General features: G+C 46.7%; 1 protein-coding gene across 1 annotated transcript in view; it reads right to left on the reverse strand.

Moving 5' to 3' along the window:
* LOC118630659 (ral guanine nucleotide dissociation stimulator-like) overlaps positions 1-20,193 on the reverse strand; it is a 722,930-nt gene that overhangs the window by 638,839 nt on the left and 63,898 nt on the right. The window lies entirely within an intron of this gene.

The raw sequence follows: 20,193 nt of genomic DNA on the forward strand, positions 1-20,193 counted from the left end.
ATCAGAAAAGGCAGGTCGGGGCAGCTGAGGGCAGAGGGAAGCCCCCCCCCCACACTCTCCCCAAGAGCCCCACTGCTCACCGCGTCCATCACTGTCAGCTGCTCTGCCACCAGTCTGGGAGGGAAGCTCAGGATGTTACGCTTCTCCTCCTTTATCAGGTGCTTAGTGGTCCCAGCCGGGGGGTGGTCCACTGCTGGGCATGGAGCTGGTTCTGCTGTTGGCATTCGGATCAGAGCTGGTGGTGCAGGAGGCTCCTGCTGGAGAGCCGGCCCTGGGGTGGAGGGTGAGGCGGGTGCTGGCCCCAGGCCCCCAGGGGCTGAGGGAGGTGACACTGGCTCCATCACTGGCACAGCGGGACCGGGCACGGGCCCCTGGGCAGGCCCCTCCTCGGGCTCTGGAGCGCGCTGGGGCTCTGGGGGAGCCTCTGGAGCAGCTGAAGAGACAGTTCACACACAGGCCTGGCTTTCCCGTGCCCTCCCAGAGACGGAAAGATGCCACTGCCCCCAGGGGAACTGCGGCCCCTGAGCCCACCCACCCCGCCCGTCTCCCAGACTGCAGGCCCCTCACCTTCCAGCTCTGCCTCCGTGGGCTCCAGATGCTCCAGCTCCACCCAGAGGCTGAGCACGTGGCCCAGCGGGTGTGAGGCAGGGAGGTGGCCCTGCACGAGGGCCTGCTTCAGGGTGAACCAGGGGAGAAGCAGGGGCTGGCCGACATATTGTATCTGGTCCGGCCAGGCTCCCATCACAGAAGCTACGGCCCTGGGGGAGGCAGGAGGGCAGCGGGGTCAGAGTCCTGGTCTTTCCTCCTGCACGGTCCTCCCATGGCACCCTGCTTCAGACGGGGCCCGTATGCCTGCCCGGCCCATCCAGGGCTCAGCCCCATGCCATCCCCTGCCCCTGGGGCTGTCCTGGGAGTCGCAGGCCTGGTGACCCAGCAGGCTAACACGGAGTCTGTGTGAGTCTCCTCTTCCCCCGAGAGCTGTCCTGGAGGCCTGTGCACTGCCCACCCAGCCCTCTGAGCACTGGGCACCTGGACTGAGGACTGAGACAGGGTGTGAGCAGCCTGCTCCCCACGTCCTGTTCTGGGCCTGGCGATGGTGGTCAGGGGAGTGGGTGCAGAGAAAGCAGGCAGAGCAGGATGGTCTGTGGTGGGGATGGGACTCCTGGGGACAGCTCACCCAGCCTCCCCTCTGGTTATATGAGGCCAGGAAGCCCACCCACAGTGCTCTCTGACCCTGTCCTTATGGGGTGGAAGCCACCAGACCTCAGTCCTCCCTTGGGAATCAGCAGACGTGTAAGATCAGGGTTCTGCCAGCCCCTGTCCACCCGCAGCCCCTCATCCTGTTGACACAGGAGGCCTCCTTCTGGACCCAAAGACCACTCACTTTTTCAATTGGTCCTGGGGTGTGTCACCCTGGTCGTTATATGGCTGCATATTTCCAGATGTAGAGAACACCTGGATGGCATCAGATCTGATGGATAGTGGGCAGCACCTGCGAATGACATCTAGTGTGACAGTCTGACATGCTACCTAGAACTGAGGCCCAGGCACTGTGTCTACTTTGTTCCCTGAGTCAGGCTAAGTGTCTCCAATGTGCCTGCTGGCAGTAGGAGCTCAATGCACATTGTCCAGTCAGTGAGCTCCAACCAGAACCATCCAAATGTCTGAGTGGGCCTGGGGCCCCTGCTGTCCCCAGACATCCCTAATCTGGTCACACCAAAGACCAGGACAAAGACTAGCCAGGTGGAATCTCAAACTGCTTGACATGCATTTTCCCATGTGCTTTTCCAAACTCAGATGCCACAGGCCACCCGCCGATGGGTGAGTCAGGGCACTTCTCATGGGGAGAGAGAAGTCATTGCTGAGAACAGCCGGACACACCCAGCAGCCCTTTCTAGAGAGCCAGGCAGCGGGTCAGACCTGCCATGGCTTGTCCCCAAAGTAGTCCCTGCAAGAACCCCACTAGGTTTATCCTCTATCACCCACTTTTCAGAGGAGCAAACCTAGGCTCAGCGAGATGTGGTGACATTTTCAGGACACAGGGCTAGCAGTGGGCAGAGTCACCACTAGGGGGCGTGTGCTCACCTAGTAAACAGCTGGTCCAGGAACAGCTGGGCTCTGGAGAAGGCCGGGTGGATGGACATAAAGGTGGAGATGTGGGGAATTTTTCCACGTGGGAAAGCTGGTACCATGGACACCACCATCTTCTCCAGTGTGCCTTCCTGGAGGGCACGCATCCTGCAGGCCTCACGGAGGTTAAGAGTTAATTCAGCTGCACACTGGGTGGGACAAGGAGGGACATCAGGTCAGCGACATCACCATGAACCCAGGAGGATGGAGGTCTGGAGCTCACCCTGGACCTGCCAGACCTCAGGACATGTGAGAGAGGAGGGACAGGGTGCCCATGCCCAGTGAGGTTCAGCAAAATGCAAATGTTTTAAAAAAAAATTTAAGTTTGGTGAGTGGAGGATGTTTATACAATTGTGACCTAGGCATGCTTTTAGCTGAGGAACATCAGACCTTCTGTATTAATAGTTTGTATGAAGGACATTGTCCCCATGAGTCCTCAGCAGACATCCCCACTATGGAGATGTGAACCCAGAGGCTTAGGATGTCAGATGGCTGCTCAAGGTCATACAGGTCAGAACTGAGAACTGTCCTGCATGATGTTCTCTCGCAGCTACCTGAGACTCATCTGTCCCTGACATGGAGGGAGAGGGTCTGGGACCCTTGTCACTCCCCAGTTTAGAGAGAGTGTACAGGATTCACACACCTAGAAAAACCATTGACTTCAAAAAAGACACTTATTTCTCCTCCTTTTACATTAAAGGGCATTTTGAGACTCTCATTCTAGAGATCCTGGATTCCACGCCAATGCCTGGAGACTCCAGGCTGGAGAAAGCCGACCACCAGGCCGGGATCTGAGCAGATGACGCAGGAAGGAGCAAATCCACGTGGCTGGTGAAAAGCTGACAGTCAGTCCAGGTACCCCAGAGGCAATCGCCAATCAAGGAACACTGATTGCCTTGGGCAGCTTGACGTCAGATTGGTAAACATTTCAATGAGTGAGAAATCCCCAGGCTGGGCTGGAGCAAGGCAGCAGCCACCACCAGAAAGTGCTGTTGGCGACCTCACTGCCACAGCCTCTGGATGTGGATCCGCCTGCAGCTGTGAGGACTGGACATGTGCACGTCCTCCCCTGCACTGGGCATCCATCTCCGGGTGATGGTATATACTGTGGTGTGGATTGTGTCACCTTAATTCCATGACTTTGAAACTCTGGAACTTCAGAGTGTGATTGAATTTGAGTTTTAGTCTTTAAGCAAGTCACTAAAGTCATTGAATTCAGTGGTGTGGGTGTTAATCCAATATAACCGGTGTCCTTTGAAGAGGAGGGGTGGACACATGGAAGTGCAGAGGGGAGTCCATGTGACACAGATAGAAGACGGCCGCCAGCTACGAGCTCAGGAGACAGCCCTCGGGAGGAACCAGTCCTGCTGACACCCCACCTCCAACTTCTAGCCTCCAGAATTGTGAGAAAATGAATGTCTGCTGTTCACACAGCCAGTGCGGGCCCACGTCACGGCAGCCCGAGCAAACTCACACAGTCCCTTCGGACACACTCGGTGTTCCCGGCCGCCCTGCTGACATGGCACCTGGACTGCACCACGGCCAAGGTCCGGCGGCACTGAGAGGGGCATCGCTGTGGCAGACGCCCTCCGTGTTGGAGGAGGTCTGCAAGGACAGTGGAGCTGCCTCCACAGGACCCCTGGGCCTGCAGTGCACCAACAAAACAGCAACATGCAAATGTGCTCCTGGTCTGCTGGGAAGGAAACAACTATTTTCTCTATTGTTCCTGCAAGTACGTAAGGAGTGGCTTTCTACCCTCCTGTAGCTGAGGGAGGGTGTGGAGGTCCAGGTTCCTTGGTGCACAGGACTGTGGACACTCCGGTGGGAAGCCCTGGAGGTCCCCCAGGGAGTCCCCAGATGTGAGTCTGGGTCTTGACCCTCTCTGGCATCTTGGGGGTTTGGGTGTGGAGACTGCCCTGGGCCAGCTCTCACCTCAGACTCGCACTGGCCGGCGTCGTTGGCCCGGTGCACCTGCACCCTGACCCGGTAGGTGGTGTAGTCGGGCCCGCGGGCCAGCACCTCAAGGATGTCCTCGCTGGAGCTCTGCAAAGACCAAGCCGGGTACTGAGGCAGGAGGATCGGGAAGCTTCCCCCCCACCTGTGGTCCTGGGAAGCGGCAGACCTAGCAAACTGACACAGTCTGTGAGGACACAGTGAGGCTGATCCCAGCAGCCCCGCTGAACTAGCAGCAGAACCGAATCATGTCAAGGTCAGCAGCACTGAAAGGCTCAGTCACTGAGGAAAACGACATCCTTCCTGGGCTGATATGGAGATGAACAAGGCCACACTCCAGACCTGGCCCGCCTCCTACTTGCTCTGCGAGATGACAAGTTGCAGAGACATATATCCAATCCCTAATCCCCCCCACTTCCCTTTGATACAAAACACTATCAAGTGTGAGGGTGTGTAAGGCTTGGACACGGTCTGCAAGGACAGTCCAGCCGACTGCCCCACAGAATACCCGAGGCAGCTAGTTAAACAGTGAAAACCAGCAAAATGGAAAGACAATGCTTTCATCTCTTCGATTCCAACAAATACGTAAAGACTGTATTTCTACCCCACCAGGAACCTGGTCAGGAGGATTGGAGGCACAGACTTCTTTGGGAGCGGGCCTGTGAAACCTTTAAGGCCCTTAGGGTCCTGGGTGTGGGCCAACCCTACCTCAGACCGGCTCTGGACGGGCTTCCTGGCCTGGTGCCCTCCTGTCTGGTACCGGTTGAAGGCGTAAGTGAACCCGTCAGCCAGCTCCTGCACGGTGTCTGGGGCGGGCCTCTGCAAAGACAGGCCCGGGAGGGTCAGGGGCCTGCGTGGCCATTCCCATGGGGGGAGATGCCCACTACAGATTCTGCCCCTCAGATCGAGCACAGAGGGGCTTCTGCAGAGACCTCCAGGCAGGGAGGGAAGGAGATGACACCTTGACCCCAATTAACAAGTGGGCAGATGGACTTGGCCCCAGCACTCGCCTTCCCTTCCTGCCAGCCGTGACCTGGGCAGTGAACATGACAGACCCGCCAGGCTTCCGACACCTAACAACCTGCTCCTGCCCAGGACCAGCGCCCCTCATCCCACGCTCTCCCGCACCACCCCCGACAACCATACATACCCAGGAGGAGGGGTAAGAGGTGTGGGGCTGCCAGGGTGGGACCCCAGTAGGGACCTGGCCTGGATGGGCCTGTCCTGGGCTGCCCTCGGGTAACTGAGGCTGCCTCGTGCCAGAGGACGAGGGCTGTCGGCGGTGGCGCCTGCGCCAATTTCTACAGCAAGAGAAACATCCCTCACTCCGGGTTTTCTTTAGCCCAGAGCCTTGGGGGCTCGGGAAACAACAGTGAAACATCCTAGTCTCCTGACTGTCTCCAGTCAACTGAACTGGATGGCAGGTTGTCTCTAGAATGAGGGTGCCTGGTTACCACTTCTAATTTCAGTTGGGGATCTGTCACCAAGGAAGTGAGGTCACTCCTTCAAGGTTCCATGACCCGGGCCCCTTCCTCCAATCAGAGCCACTTCAAGCCCCCTCTGGGCTGTTGGCCGCTCGGCCTTCTCCCCCAGGTCATCTCCACACCTGTCCACCATAACCTACCACAGCCTCCCCACAGCTCCTGGGACTGTCCCAGGTCCCCGGCTTGGAGAACGCTGAGTTCACACCTCCCTTTTCTTATCAGTTCTGTGCCCTGGGGAAGCCTTTGTTTCTCTAGGAGCCTCCCCAGTCTCCCCACCTGCACAGTGAGGTGATGCTAGACCCCATTTCCTAAGGACGTCATCAGGTGTGGAGGACATAAGCCTCTAACACCTGTGGGCAGGCGTCCCATGAATCTGATGCACAAACGTAGAGGTGGAAGGGTGACAAGAATGAGTGGATGTAGCACGAAACCCCAATCTAAACAGGCCTGGGGGCCAGCGTGGGGTCTTGGGGAAGTCATTGCCCACCTTGGCCTCATTTTAGGTCTGCAACTCTAAGAGAATGAAAAATACAGGAAATTCAGATATTGTCATTCACTGGCCTAAAACCTTCCAGTGGTCTCTTGTTAAACCAGGAATCAGACCAAGTGCCTCATGTGGGCCATGTGGTGGGGCCTTCACAGAGGCTCTAGTGATCCGCCTCCTGGTGGGAACACCCTTGTGTGTCCGCCGAGTGCCTAGTAACTGCTTCTGAACAGCTGAGAATCAGCCCAGGTGAGGGATGTCAGGGCTGTCACTTCTCTCGTCCTCTCATTCTTGAGTCCCCTCCTTTCTCAGCCTCTATTTCATTTTCTGTGCGCGTGTCTGACTCTGTCTCTGTCATATCTCTGGACCGGGCAGAGCTGCGCCCATGCTCTGCGCCGCCCTATGCAGATGCCCCATAGGAGAGAGCCGAGGGGGAGCCCAGCCAACAGGCAGGAACACGGGCTCTCGGGCCCAACTGCGTCCTGACGGAAACCAGGCGAGTGACCTCGAGGGGAAACCTGTCCGTCGAGCCTCAGCTGAAACACATCTCCTGCTTCATGGAGACCTTGAGGCAGAGGCACCAGCCAAACCTGCCCGGATGCTGGTCCACAGAAGTTCTATGGTGTTCATGTCTGTACTTACAGGTGCAAGGTTAGAGAGCAGTGTTGTTTGTGCCTCCGTTTCCCCATCTGACACTCAGTAATAATTAAAAAATACCCTCCCTGAGGGTATGGAGAATGTTAAGAATTAATGTTTGAGTCGTGGCCAGTTTTGCCCCATGGTTAAAGCATCGGCCTTTGGACCAGAGAGTCCTGGGTTTGGTTCCAGCTAAGGACATGCACCTCAGTTGCAGTTTGTCCCTGGCCCAATTTGGGGTCATGTGGGTGGCAACCACTTGATGTGTCTCTCTCACATCTGTTTCTCTCTTTTTCTTCCTCCTTCTCTCCCTTCCACTCTAACTGGAGATAAATGCAAATAAATAAAAAAGTGTCCTCGAGTGAAAATAAAAAGAACAAAGAATTAATGTTTGAAAAATGGTGGGGACACCTGGCACATCACAAGGGCGGTGTGTACACGTTGTAAATCAGTCTGAAGGTTCTTCCAGGGTCTGTAAGCGCCTGAGGGTGGGGACTAGCCCTGACCGCAGGTAGGAAGCCCTCCATACCCACGATGAAGGAGGAGTGAGTGACACTTAGGAAGGCCTTGCAAACGTCCCCTCCTGCCCTGGCCTCACATCACCCATGTGAAGGGCTGGGGCAGCCCATAGGTCTGTGCGAGCCTGTCATGGTTTGAGGCCAGAACTTCTCAGGATCCTGGGGACTTCTAGAGAGTTGGGGCTTCCTGGGTGGGAGTGGAGGTGATGGTCAGGGTCAGCCAAGCCTTCACGGGGGGAGCAGCTGCTCTCTGCTATGGGTGTGCTAATGGCAGGTGCACCTGTGATTCTCACCATCCCCTCCTACATCTGTGTGGCCGCTGCAGGGCTACAAATCCGCTCAGCGAAGGGCAGGAGGAGAGCCTTCTCTACATGTGGCTGCGTCTCACTGTGGTTTGCCTCTTCTGTGGAACCGGTGTCTTCACCTACATGCATCTGGGTTCAGAGGAGGCTTCGGACAAGGATAAAGGGGTTGGGGTTTTCAACACAGTTATCAACCCCATGCGGAACCCACTTATCCACAGCCTTAGAAACCCTGATGCTCAGAGTGCCCCACGGCAGGTCCTTGTGGGGAGGCGGTAGGTGACCTGAGGGGTCATAAGTTCTCTTCTCTCCTTCAATTTTTGGGTTGAGAAAAATTTTCCATGAAGGCAGCAAACTGGAGAAATTGTTATGATACTCTTCTAGATATAGAAATTATTATAGATACTGATGTAGGAAAACTTTTGTGTTACGTGTTTTTCCTGCAAAGAAACCCTATAATTATTTCATTTATTCATACAATAAATATTGATTGAATTGTTTCTACATTCCCAACACTGTTCTAGGGCACTAGTGAACAAAATAGACAAATGTCTTTGCACTCGTGCAACTCACATTCTAATGAAGGGACCCAAAATAAATAAACAAATGAGTGTTATATATGATATAAAACACATACTGGTACATACTAAGTTAAATTAGAGCAGCCTGAGAGTGAGAGAAAGAGACAGAGCAGGTAGCTTCTTATCAGCTGGGAGCCAGCTCACAAGAGACTGCTCACATTTCTGAGTGCTGTGGGAATGTGGAAGGAACTTCCAGGGGGCTGTTTCCAGGATGACCTAAGAGAGACAGAACAACCCTTCTCTGCTGGAAGGTGAACCAGCGCCATTGGCTAAAGAAGCACAAGGTTGCTTTGCCTTCCTAGTGCACTGAGAGCTTCCTCTCCTTTCTGAATCCAAACAGGCAAATAGACCCAACCAAACAAAAGTAACAGCTTCTGTCCCTCCTGGGGAGAGTGCAGGCTGCATTTGGAGAGGTTGTTTTTGAGAAATGTATCAATGCTCCCAACAATAGCAACATTTGGCTCAGCAAGTCCACTGCATCAGTTTTGCCTAAGAAAACAAGCAGATAAGAGAAGGAAGACATCTACTGGCAGTTAAAACAGTGGGGAAAAACTGTAAGCAAGTAAATATTAAATAATGGGAAGTGTGTTCAGTGAATTTTAATTATTTACTAAATTGCACACTGAAATACTGCATAGGCATTAAGCAGTAATATAGCTCAATATTGACTAACATAGATGTTATATAAAATATAATTTCCAAAACAATAGAATTCATTCTGAAAAATACATTATTTAGTAGAGATCAAAGTTTTCAATTTAAATACAGGTAATTATTTTGGCTTATTTTCACTGTAATATTTCTACAATAATGCACATTATTGTTTTTAAAATAATAAAAATTAAAAATAGAAAACATTCAATGGTATTTTATTGTCTACAGAACATATTCCAAGCTCTTCAACAGGGCATGGGTGGCCCACCCCCAGCACGTCCTCTTCAGCTGCAGGGCATGCTGCTGCTTGGCCACAGTGACACTCAGCTGGGACAGTCCCTGCACACCTCAGGCTGTTTCCTGTCTCATTGCCTTTGTCCAGCTGTTCCTGCTTAACGACAACTGCACTGAGTCTGGGACAGGCCCTCTGCCAAAATTTTATATTAATCTTCAATCAAAAATATTTTGTCATTGATTTTTAGAGAGAGTGGAATGGTGGGAGGGAGATAGAGAAATATTGATGGGAGAAAGACACATTGATTGCTTGCTTCCCGCATGAGCCCAACTGGGTCAGGGATCACACCCGTAACCCTTCGGTCCAAGGGCCAGTGCTCCAAGTGCTGAGCCAAACTGGCCAGGGTGGCTATTGCATTTTTGATTAGATGCTTTTTCAGTGCCTATCACTTGTTATTAACTTTTATAAATATGTTTATTTTTATTTTAGCATTTTAATTCTTAGGTTTAATTTTCTAGAAAACCTGCAACATCTGAGAATTTTCTTTTTTTTTTTTAATTTTTTTTCTTTATTGATTTTAGAGAAAGAGGAAGAGAGAGGGAAAGAGAGATAGAAACACTGATGAGAGAGAACATCGATTGACCGCCTCCTGCAGGCTCTCCACTGGGGATCAGGCCCACAACCTAGGCATGTGCCCTCACCGGGAATCGAACCGGTGACCTCTTGGTGCATGGGCTGACGCTCAACCACTGAGTCACACAACACAGGCAGAAATCTTTTTTTTATTAACTTACTTTACATATAAGTGTGGTTGATATTCTATATTATATTGGTTATATTAATTTCAGGTGTACAATATAGTGATTTGACAATTTTATACTTACAATGTGACCATCCCACTAATCTTAGAATCATCTGTCACCATGCTAACTTATCACAATATTACTGATTATATTTCCCTTTCCCTTTTTCACGCAGCCCCCAGTCCCTCTCTTCTGGTAACCATTTCTTTGGTCTCTATTTCTATGAGGCTGTTTTTGTTTGTTTTGTATTGTCTTTAGATTCCACACACAAGTGATCCATATAGTATTTGTCTTTCTCTGCCTGAGTTATTTTACTGAGCTTAATACCGTCTAGATCCACCCATGTTGTTGCAAATGGCAATATGTCATTCTTTTTTATGGTTGATTAATATCCCATCGTATATAGGTACCCATCTTCTTCATCCATTCGTCTTTGATAGACACCTGGGTACTTCCACACCTCGGCTATTGCACATAAAGCTACAATGAGCACAGGGGGGTGCATGTCACTCCTTGGAGCTTTCCTAGTATTTAATTATATGTGTCCAGTGTAACCTAATGAAGTTGATATGTTAATGTATTATGTTGGCTTTTGCAGTTATACTTATTAATAAATTGGTCCACAGCTTCTTTTTATACCTGCCAATTTTGCCTACTTTGTATCATGACAATCTGTTGTTAATTTCCATATTGAACTTGCATTTGCTTAGTTTTAATTTCTACAGTTTGGAATTTGTTGTATTTTCTCTAATACCCTTAAGTATGAAAGGTAAAAAAAGTTAAAATCACCCCAGACTCCATTAACATTTTGATCTAAATTCTTCCAATTTTGTGAGTTTATTTACTCCATATGCTAGGGAACATACTCTAAGTCAATATTTTTGTCATGTGTAAATGGCTGCATGCTATTGCATTTTATGATTGTACCTATACATTTTAATCAATATTGTGATGATGGGTGTTTGCATTTTCCTGTGAATCCTGCTGTGCTGATGTCTGCAAAAGAAATTATTTGTAAGTCATTCACACACTTTATGTATAGACTGAACAACTTTCTTTTAAAGGCATTTTCTTATATTTCTCTTTTTGTAAGTTCATATGCCAAATTTTTGCCCATGGACACAGGCTGGCATTTCACTGCCTGGCATTTTACTCCCTGTGCACTTGCTCACAGGATCACTATAAACCCTAGAAGAATGCCAGTGCCCACACCACACGAGGAAAAATGAAACCATATTGTCCCACATTGGCCCTGTGTGTCTCCCTTCTTACTGTCCCCGCACTAGGTCCCTCTGCATGGCAAAGCAGGATGCTCAAGCCCATGGACTTGTTTTGATAGACTTAAATAAGTTTATGCATTTAAATCATTTTGATGTCTTGCATGACCCTTTATTCTTTGTCTATATCGCAATAGATCACTTTGTTATTATTACTGTAACTCTGGTTTGCAAGTGACAGAAACCAACTGAAACCAGCTTACTTGAAAAGTGGGGATTATGACAGGGATTTAAAAGTATTTCATAGAAACCAAAAGCAGAAAAAGACTCAAGAAGGACTGGATCCAGGCATTTTAATTCCAGCCTGTTGTTTTCTTCATTATGCACCCTTTTTATTTCATCTTTTTTTAGATAATATTTTTTTGCTTTTTTTTCCATGCAGCAGAATTTCTTTACATTTTTTTTCATGTTGACCAAGTTCATAGGAAAAATGTAAAATCATATTTTTTTAATTATATGTTCATTACTAGTGAAGGTGAACATATTTTATTTTTTATCTTCATGTAAAATGTTTTACACTTTTATGGATTTTAGAGATAGAGCAAAAAAGAGGGAGAGAGGGAGAGAAACATTGATGAGAGAGAACATCAATTGGCCGCCTCCTGCATGCCCACCACTGGGGATCAGGCCCACAACCTGGGCATGTGTTCTGACTGGGAATTGAACCGGCAACCTCTTGGTGCACTGGTCAATGCTCAACCACTGAGCCATACCCGCTTGACTTATGTTTTTTTTTTTTATTTATAATTTTTTTGTAAACTGCCCCTTTGCATACTTGGCCTATTTTGATGGGGGTAAGAATATTCGTAATTTCAAAATTTTTATTAGTTTTTAGGGTTTTTAAAGATATTAACTCTTTTTCTATAATACATATTTCTACTTTGTTATTTTTGTTTTTAACTATTTGTGTGATATTTGGCATAAATAAAAATTTTAATGAATTTATTTTTTAGTTTCTAACATCATATACAGAAGTTTTTAATGATTACATAACTATTTTTCTATATTGTATCAAGTAATTCTATGAGATTTCAAAATATTTACATCTTAAATGTGTCTGAAATCTATTTTGTAATATATGAGTATATGTCCATCTTTTTTTTTGAATTTTTTTTATTCTTCCTTTGTAAATTTTGATTTTTGATCTTTGGAAATAGAACTTTATCATGGTCACACACACACACACACTTTAGTCCGTGGTGCCACATAAAATAACCCCCCTGAAGCTCAGTGCTATCAAACAGCTCTGCTCATACTTTGCGGCTCCCTCGGAAGGCTGGGCGGGTTGGCTGGTGTCTGTGGCATCAGCTGGAGGGGCTGGTGTGGGAAACCCAACCGCAGGAACCTTCTCTCCCTGTCTGGTGCTCTCCTGCTCCCCAGCCTCAGCGCTCACAGAACAGCACCCCAGGGGTCCCCGGCTGAGGCGCTCGCCCACGCGGTGGGGGTGGCCCTGTGCCCTGGAGCTGCCACGAGGCAGGAAAGGAGGGGCCCGGAGTCCAGCGCTGCACCCGGACCAGCACTGAGTGACTCCCCTGAACTGTCCTGCTCAGCGGGGTCACAGAACTGTCCTCTCACTAGATTCCACAGGATGACGACGTTGACTACATTTCCTCCTGGGGAAGAGGCAGAAGCCCTTCGAAGAACATGGGTGCAACTGAAGGTTTGTGTGGCAGCCGTCCAAGGGCAATACGTTTGAGCACGTGTCCAAACATGTACACACCCACAAACAGTTCCCATTCTAAGACATCACACACCATTCTTGTTAGTTAATTTTAAATATTCAGTTAGAGTAATAATCGTTACTCGTGTACAATGTGAGAGTCCTTGGCCAAGGCACTGGTGGCAGAGGGGTCACCGCACAGAGCAGGACCTCCCTGGAGCTTCCACATTCCACAGAAGGTAGATGCTTCTCCGCAGAGCGGGATGCTGAGTTACTGCTTAACAATTCTTATATCCAGGTACTTGTATTCCTATAAAAGCAAACACATCTCTTAAGGTATTGGGTAGATTGTCACTGTTGTGAATTGTGTCTGTCTTCCCATTAAACATTTCTAGGAAAGGACTTGTTATTAGTGTACGACACTACTTAGTTGGAGATCAGTCACTGTATCACTCCAGGTCTCAGGGAAGAGAACAAGCCTGCTCAGAGGGTTCCGTGAGGACCGCTGGTGGTAATGACTGTCTATGAGGGAGAGCGGGGTGAAGGGAGGAAGCAGATGGTGGGGGACTCCGCCAGCAGTGACGTGAGGACCCGGTTACCCCCACTCGGCCTGAAGGGTACGAGGAGAAAGCCCCGAGGAACCTGGAGCCACGCACAAAAGCCTGCTTCTCGGGGATGTGACCGCAGCTGCCGCCGCTGGTGGCACCAGGCAGAGTATTTATGTGTCAATTTACCTGAATAAAGTGTTTTTCAAAAATCATGTAGATATATATATCAGAAACTAAAAAAGTAAAATAAAATAAAGACATTACAATCTATTTACTTTCTTTCAATCAGGTAGATAGATACAAATAATAATGAATGGACCTCTTCCATCTTTCACAATAAAGGTTAAAATAAAATTAAAATACTGCAGGGGGCTAGGAGGAGGGTGGAGGGATTGAGCAGAAAAGAAAACATAAAGAGAAAGAACTCAAAAAATGTATTGTGCTAAAATAAAATTGAAATAGCATTAATACTGATGTTGAACATACGTGTATTTTAGTTTGTGGTTCCCGGCGACTCCATGAGTTAAGGATGGCTTCTCTCCAGTTCACAGGTTGCCTGCTACAGTTCAGCTACATTAAATGACTCACCCAATATTATACTAGTAAGTATACACTGGGGCCAGGATTTTCATCTGGATCTGCCTAATTCTAGATCCTTCACTTTTGACCACTATGCTTTATAATTTCTTTTATTATATTTTATTATTATTATTTTAATGTTTTTTGTTGATTTTTGAGAGACAGAGAGAGGAAGAGAGACAGAGGGAAGATAGAAACACTGATGAGAGAAGCATCAACGTCGATCGGTTGTCTCCTGCATGCCTGCTGGGATGGAGCCTGGAGCCTGGGCAGGGACCCTGACCAGCAAGCAATCTCTTGGTGCACAGGTCGCTGCTCCACCACTGAGCCACACCAGGTGGGCTAAGATCTCTTTTAAATGCTTCTGTTTCATCACATTGATTAAATAATGAACGATTTAATCTTGCATAATTTTAATTGTAAATAATTTTATTTAATAGTAAATAATTTTGGTGAGTGTAAGAAAAGGCAGAGTGTTTGGCTACTCAGCAAGTGGTAGAATCTGGTGTGTGCCATGAATGGGCTTACTTTGAGAAAGATATGTTTGGACATATTTAGAAATACAATTTTATGTCTATATATATTATAAAGACTTTAAAAATTAGAGTAGAATTCTTTTTTTATTTTTTTGTATGTGCCCCTAGTGGGAACCAAACCCGGGACTCTCTGGTTCGCAGGCTGGTGCTCCAGCCGCTGAGCCAAACCGCCCAGGGCTAGAGTAGAATTCTTTTTAAAAAGCACTGGCCAGTGTGGCTCAGTTGGTTGGAGCATCTTCACATTCACCAAAAAGTTAGTGCGCTCCATGCTCGGTCAGGACACACACCCAGGTTGCAGGTTCGATTCCCAGCCAGGCACATGTGGGATCAATGTTTCTCTTTCTCTCTCTCTTTCTCTCTTCCTCCCTTCCTCTCTCTAAAAATCAATTAAAAATATTTCACATTGTCTGCCAACCTTGATATGCTTGTGATTCTCTCTTTTTTTTATTGACTGTGCATTTTTCAAACACCTGTTTGGGCAGGCACTATGCTAGGCAGGAGATCTTGTGGTACCAATTATGGCATTACAGTATCTATAGTTTAAATTTTATTCAAACTTGCAAAATTATTTAACCTCCTTGATCTCAGTTTGCTTCTGTTAAAAATGAGGTTAGTTTAAGCATTATTCTAGGTTCAACATTTCTTAATCTTCTAAAAATCTATGAATGTAAAAGAAAGTCTTTTGCATTAATTTTTTTATTTCTCTCAGCTAAATTTAGAGGCCCTGATCTTTAGACACATTCCAGACACCTGTCCTGTGCCATGTTATTGTTAATTCTTAGAATGTAAGAATTTCAGGAATTTCTATCCAGAATATGAGGGAAGGAGAGGCAGTTTTATCACATGCCTTTTCAAATATGAGTATATGAACACATTTCATCCATAAATATGACATATGAATACACTCCATTTATCTAGTATTCTAATATCTGTTTTTGCATTAACTAAACATTTAGTTTTTAAAGGCTGGAGTTATAACCACTTCCTGGGAATTACATTTATTTTCAAAAGGGACTCTGGGGCAGGTAAAATTCCTAAATACAAGTACTGATGTTTCAGTGCATAAATGTTACCATGGGGATCTGGGATCTGCATTTTCCCCATTTTTACAGTTATTAAGATTTTTGTCAACCAAAGCTTATTTGATCACTGTCACTATCCGTTACAACAGCCTGTTCTCTGGTCTGGTTGTACAGTGTGCTGCCATCGTATAACTGTACCATGTTTCCAGCGTTAGGCAGGGGTGATAGTCTGATAAACAGAAAAAGCAGTGGATTTAGCTGCTTGATTTTTAATTTTAATTTGCTGATTGTAGAAGAACCAATGCATGTTTTTCTGATTTTATTTTTCTGGAATTAGGTAATTATGTGCAGATCCTTTTATTCCTTGATTCGTACAGCCTCTATACCTTCAGGGAAAAGTGGAAGGAGTAAAAGCTGATATGATCATCACATCCTTTACACAAAGTATTACATACACAGCTAAGATGCATTTTGTCTTTTCTTTTAAATTTAGATGATGAGCTGATTGGCTCTATCTGGATTTAACCTTGATGTAGACTCTCGCTGTGTATGAAACTGAAAGTGATGTGAACCCGGGAAACAATTAAAGTTCATCTTGTGAGCGATAGAAAACATCAGCGAGCCTTCCATTGCTTCTCTCCCACTGTTAGGAACATGGAGTCTGGGATCGACTTTCTGCCTCTGATTGGTGTGACTAGCTGAAAGTGAAGAATCATGTAGCACACAGAACTTTAATGGTGCAGTTCAAGGTTTATTATATAAAACGCTGTCTTAAAATAGTACACATTAAAATGGTTTGGCTTTCATACGTGAAATAAGCTCCAGGATTTAAAAGTATTTTGTTTGAAAATACAGTCTTTCTGTCTCAGTCTGACATGGCTTCTTAACATTTCCTTGAAACAAGTGCAACATAAAATACTACATAACAAGATTTTTGTTATTCCAGCCATGACATCAGGAGAGCAGAGTGAGGACGCATAGAAGACAGTGGGTTTAATCCTTGTCTTTCCTGAGGCGCATTATCACACCCGCCTGCTTTCCAAAGGCTTCACTGCTTTTCAGACTACACTGACCCATTGCTCTCTCAGCACCCGATGGGGTCCTGTGGCATTAGTCTCTCAAAAGCTCCCCAGAACTAGGCGTCATTGCTTTTTAAACATACGCTGTGCTTTTCTGCATTTTATTATAATAGAAACACTAGGCACTGTTCTAATGTGACCTACAATGATGATTTGTTTAACTATAAGAAACATAAAAGAGAGGAACTACAATTGTCCCTGTTTTACAGATGACAAAACTGAGGCAGGGCAGGTGCAATGACTTTCCCCAAATAAAACAACTAATAGGCAATCGTCTCGTTTGAGTGCCAGCCACCCAGGCCCCAGGCTGTGGTCTCTGACACTCTCCAAGGGTTGCTAAGTACAGTTTTTATTCTCTCTATTATTTTATACTATCAACTTTATCTTTTACTATGTAAAGACATAAAATTAAATTGCTTCTTTTTTATTATTTATATCATAGTGTAATGTTAAGTAACATTTAAAAAATTTTAGTTTTTATTTAGTTTGCATTTAATATTGTTTTGTATTAGTTTGGTCACTTAGTCTCTGACAAAAGAGGCAAGGACATACCATGAGGTAAAGACAGTATATTTAATCAACGATGTTGGAAAAAGTGGACAGACACATGCAAAAATTAAACTGGACCATCTTCAAACACTACATACAAGAATTAACTAAAAGTCGATTAAAGATTTAAATCTAAGACTCAAAACTGTAAAACTCTTGGAAGAAAACATAGGCAGTAAAATCTCTGACATTTCACTTAGAAATATTTCTTTCTGACATATTTCCTCGGACAAGGGAAACAACAGAGGAAATAAACAAACGAGACTACATCGAACTACAATGTGTCGCACAGTGAAAGCACCGTCGACACAGCAGAGAGACGGGCCGCTGCCTGGGAGAAGATGCTCCCCAACAACAGCCGTGACGTGTAGCAGCTGCGATGCGCCAAGCAGGTGTGAGCAGGTCGGGCCACGTGCTGAGCCAGGGCCACCCCCTCCCTGTGGCAGCTCCTCCAGTCTTTCTGGGGCTTCCTCTCCCGCTGGCATCGTGCCCCTTCCGTCTGTTGTGCCTTCAACCCGCGTTCTTCCGAATTATTTTCTTGCTTCTGCCAGCGTCTCTGAGATTTACTTTTCTTTCAATGTTTTCTTGAGACCACGGATCCCTGTCATGTCACTGGATGGAAAGTGGCATCTTAGGGTTACTTTCACCAGGAAAATATCAGGGGAGTGTGGGGTCTCTGAGGCTGAGAGCTGGCTGTGACGTGTGGGTCTGAAAACAGAAGAATGTGCTGAAATCTACTGTGGCCAAGAGTGAGTGCTTAATGGGTTTAATAAATATTGAATTAAAATAGCAACCTTGTTAAAGAAAGCCGTATTAAATTACATAAAACTAAAATTAAGGTACTAGTTGTGGAGTATATAGGAAGAATAAGAGAATACAAACAGTTCTGATGTAGAAATATACATGAAAAGCTCATGTGTTCCTCTGGATTCTGCAGAAGAAGTATAAAAAGTGGCCTGAAACCCAGACGGCGTAGGATGGTGGACGGGACGGCGCTGCTCCAGTGTCACACAGGCCCAGGCAGATCAGTGGCCACAATGTGCTGGTCAAGCCTCAGCTGTCGTTCAGACCACCTTAAAAGTCTGCAGTTGAAGTGCAGACACATCAGAAGTGGGAAAGGTCGTGAAGCTTTGCACTGAACTTATGCACATACAGCTCTCCGAGTCGGGCGGCTATGGGGCCACAGCACACACAGGGTCGAGGACAAAGAATGAGGCAGAGCAAAGCCTGGCCAGCAGCCTGAGTCCAGAGGACAAATGTAGAAACAAACAGGTTTTCACCTGAAAGGACTATAATTGGGGAAATAAACAGTGAACCAGGGTACTTTTAGGATGATAAATAAGTAGGAAGTCAGCAAGTGGGCATGGCTTTGGGCATCAGCAGGACGTGGACAGGTAACCATGGGGCTAAGATGGGTGGGGTGATCCTTGTGGGTACCCCTAGTCTAACTGTCAGAACCCCAGCATTTCCAATGGAGGTTGGCAGTTACATGACAGGTCTCACTACTGTCACTCTGCTGACGTAGTGAAAGGACAGTGGGGTGAATTAACAGAGGAAGGGCATCTGAACTTCAACTCTAGGCTCTGCCACTGTGGCTGTGTGTCCTTGGGGAGGTCACTTGATTTCTTTTCTCTAAAATGGGAGTGAAAGAGATTATGTCAGAAGAGTTTTAGGAGAACTAGGTAATCAGTGCTTGTTATTATGCTTAGAAGAGAGGCTGAAATATGAATGTGTAAGCAAATATACTGTCTTAGTTGGTTCAGGTTGCTGTAACAAAATACCACAGATGGGGTGACTCATAAACCAGAGAAGTTTCTCACAATTCCGGAGGTTTAGGATCCAACACGACTGCGCCAGCTTCCTGCGCACAGCGGGCCCTCCCCACTGAGTCCTCACGTGCGGTGTCTCCTGAGTGAGGCTTCGTTCTCCTCCTCTGGACGCCAGTCTCATGGCCCAGCCTCCCCTGCAGGCCCCATCTGCTCACGCCACCGTCACTGGGTGCTGCACTTTACCACATCCCCGTGCGCTAGTATTATCACAAAGAACAGGGCATGTGAAGGTTGGCACACACTGAGATTAAATGTCGGGTCTAGACGCAGCGGGTCAGAGCAGGAAGTCACAATTCCTTGAACAAATGTAAGAGTAAAGGAGAGAGGAAGGTGTTAGAGAGTAAAGGAGAGGAGGTCTGGCAAGATGGAGAGAGGCAGGGTCCTACACGATTATTATAACCAATGAAATTGTTAGTGTGGCCACTTTTAGGACTAGGGGTGCTCTGTAAGACTTTTGGTTTATTGGAGTTATTTAATGTCATTGCTGTTACCCCAACACTTATCAAAGCCTGGCAGGTACACAAAGGTCTTTCAGGGGTGTGTGTTGTGTGAATATAAAATCAAGGAAAAAGAGTGAGTTCACTGTAGGTTGATGAGATAAAATGGGAGCAGTGTACACTGAAAAAATAAAAAGAGAAAACTGATTCAACCCAGGTGGAAGCTCAAAGATAGCAGATAGTCTGAGATTCTAAAATTCCAGGAAATGGGTATGATGTTTAAAATATTAATTCATATTTGTAATCTTATTCTACTTATAAAACTTGCATATTTCTAGCTTCACCCTACAGCTTCCAAAGCATATGTTCTGGGAGTTGAACCTGAGACTCTGCACCCTTGGCAAGCATGATGACTCTTTTCTACACATGGTCAAATTTGAGGTTACAGTGTTAGGGTGATTCAGTGTGCAGTCCTGTTATCCTCACTTCTTGAGCTGTCTGGAGAGAGGAGGAAAATGTTGTGTTCCTCCAAGAAAACCTAAGATATTTATTAACCCTGTTTTTGAAACTTGAATTGAGATTTAATATTAAAACATTATTGGGGACATAGAGCATAAACTGATGAAGCAGGGTCCTGTTCTGAGGGCATACCCCAATTCTGGGAGACTGTAACCTGGGTGGTTGAACAGGCTGAGTGTGAGGTCACGAGACAAAGCCTGAGTCCTGCACAGTGAGAGATCAGAGAGGAGGTGACCCTTTCCCCATAAAATTGAAGTCAAAAGAGTAATATCTTAAGTGTATAAACTATGAAGGGGTGGGAAACAGAGCACACCTACATGGAGACTGGGTATGCGAGAGAAGTGGAATTTTAACTGTGGGAAGGGATGGGCTTTCTAC

Source organism: Molossus molossus, unplaced genomic scaffold (genome assembly GCF_014108415.1).
Source record: "Molossus molossus isolate mMolMol1 unplaced genomic scaffold, mMolMol1.p scaffold_m16_p_15, whole genome shotgun sequence".
Taxonomy (NCBI): domain Eukaryota; kingdom Metazoa; phylum Chordata; class Mammalia; order Chiroptera; family Molossidae; genus Molossus; species Molossus molossus.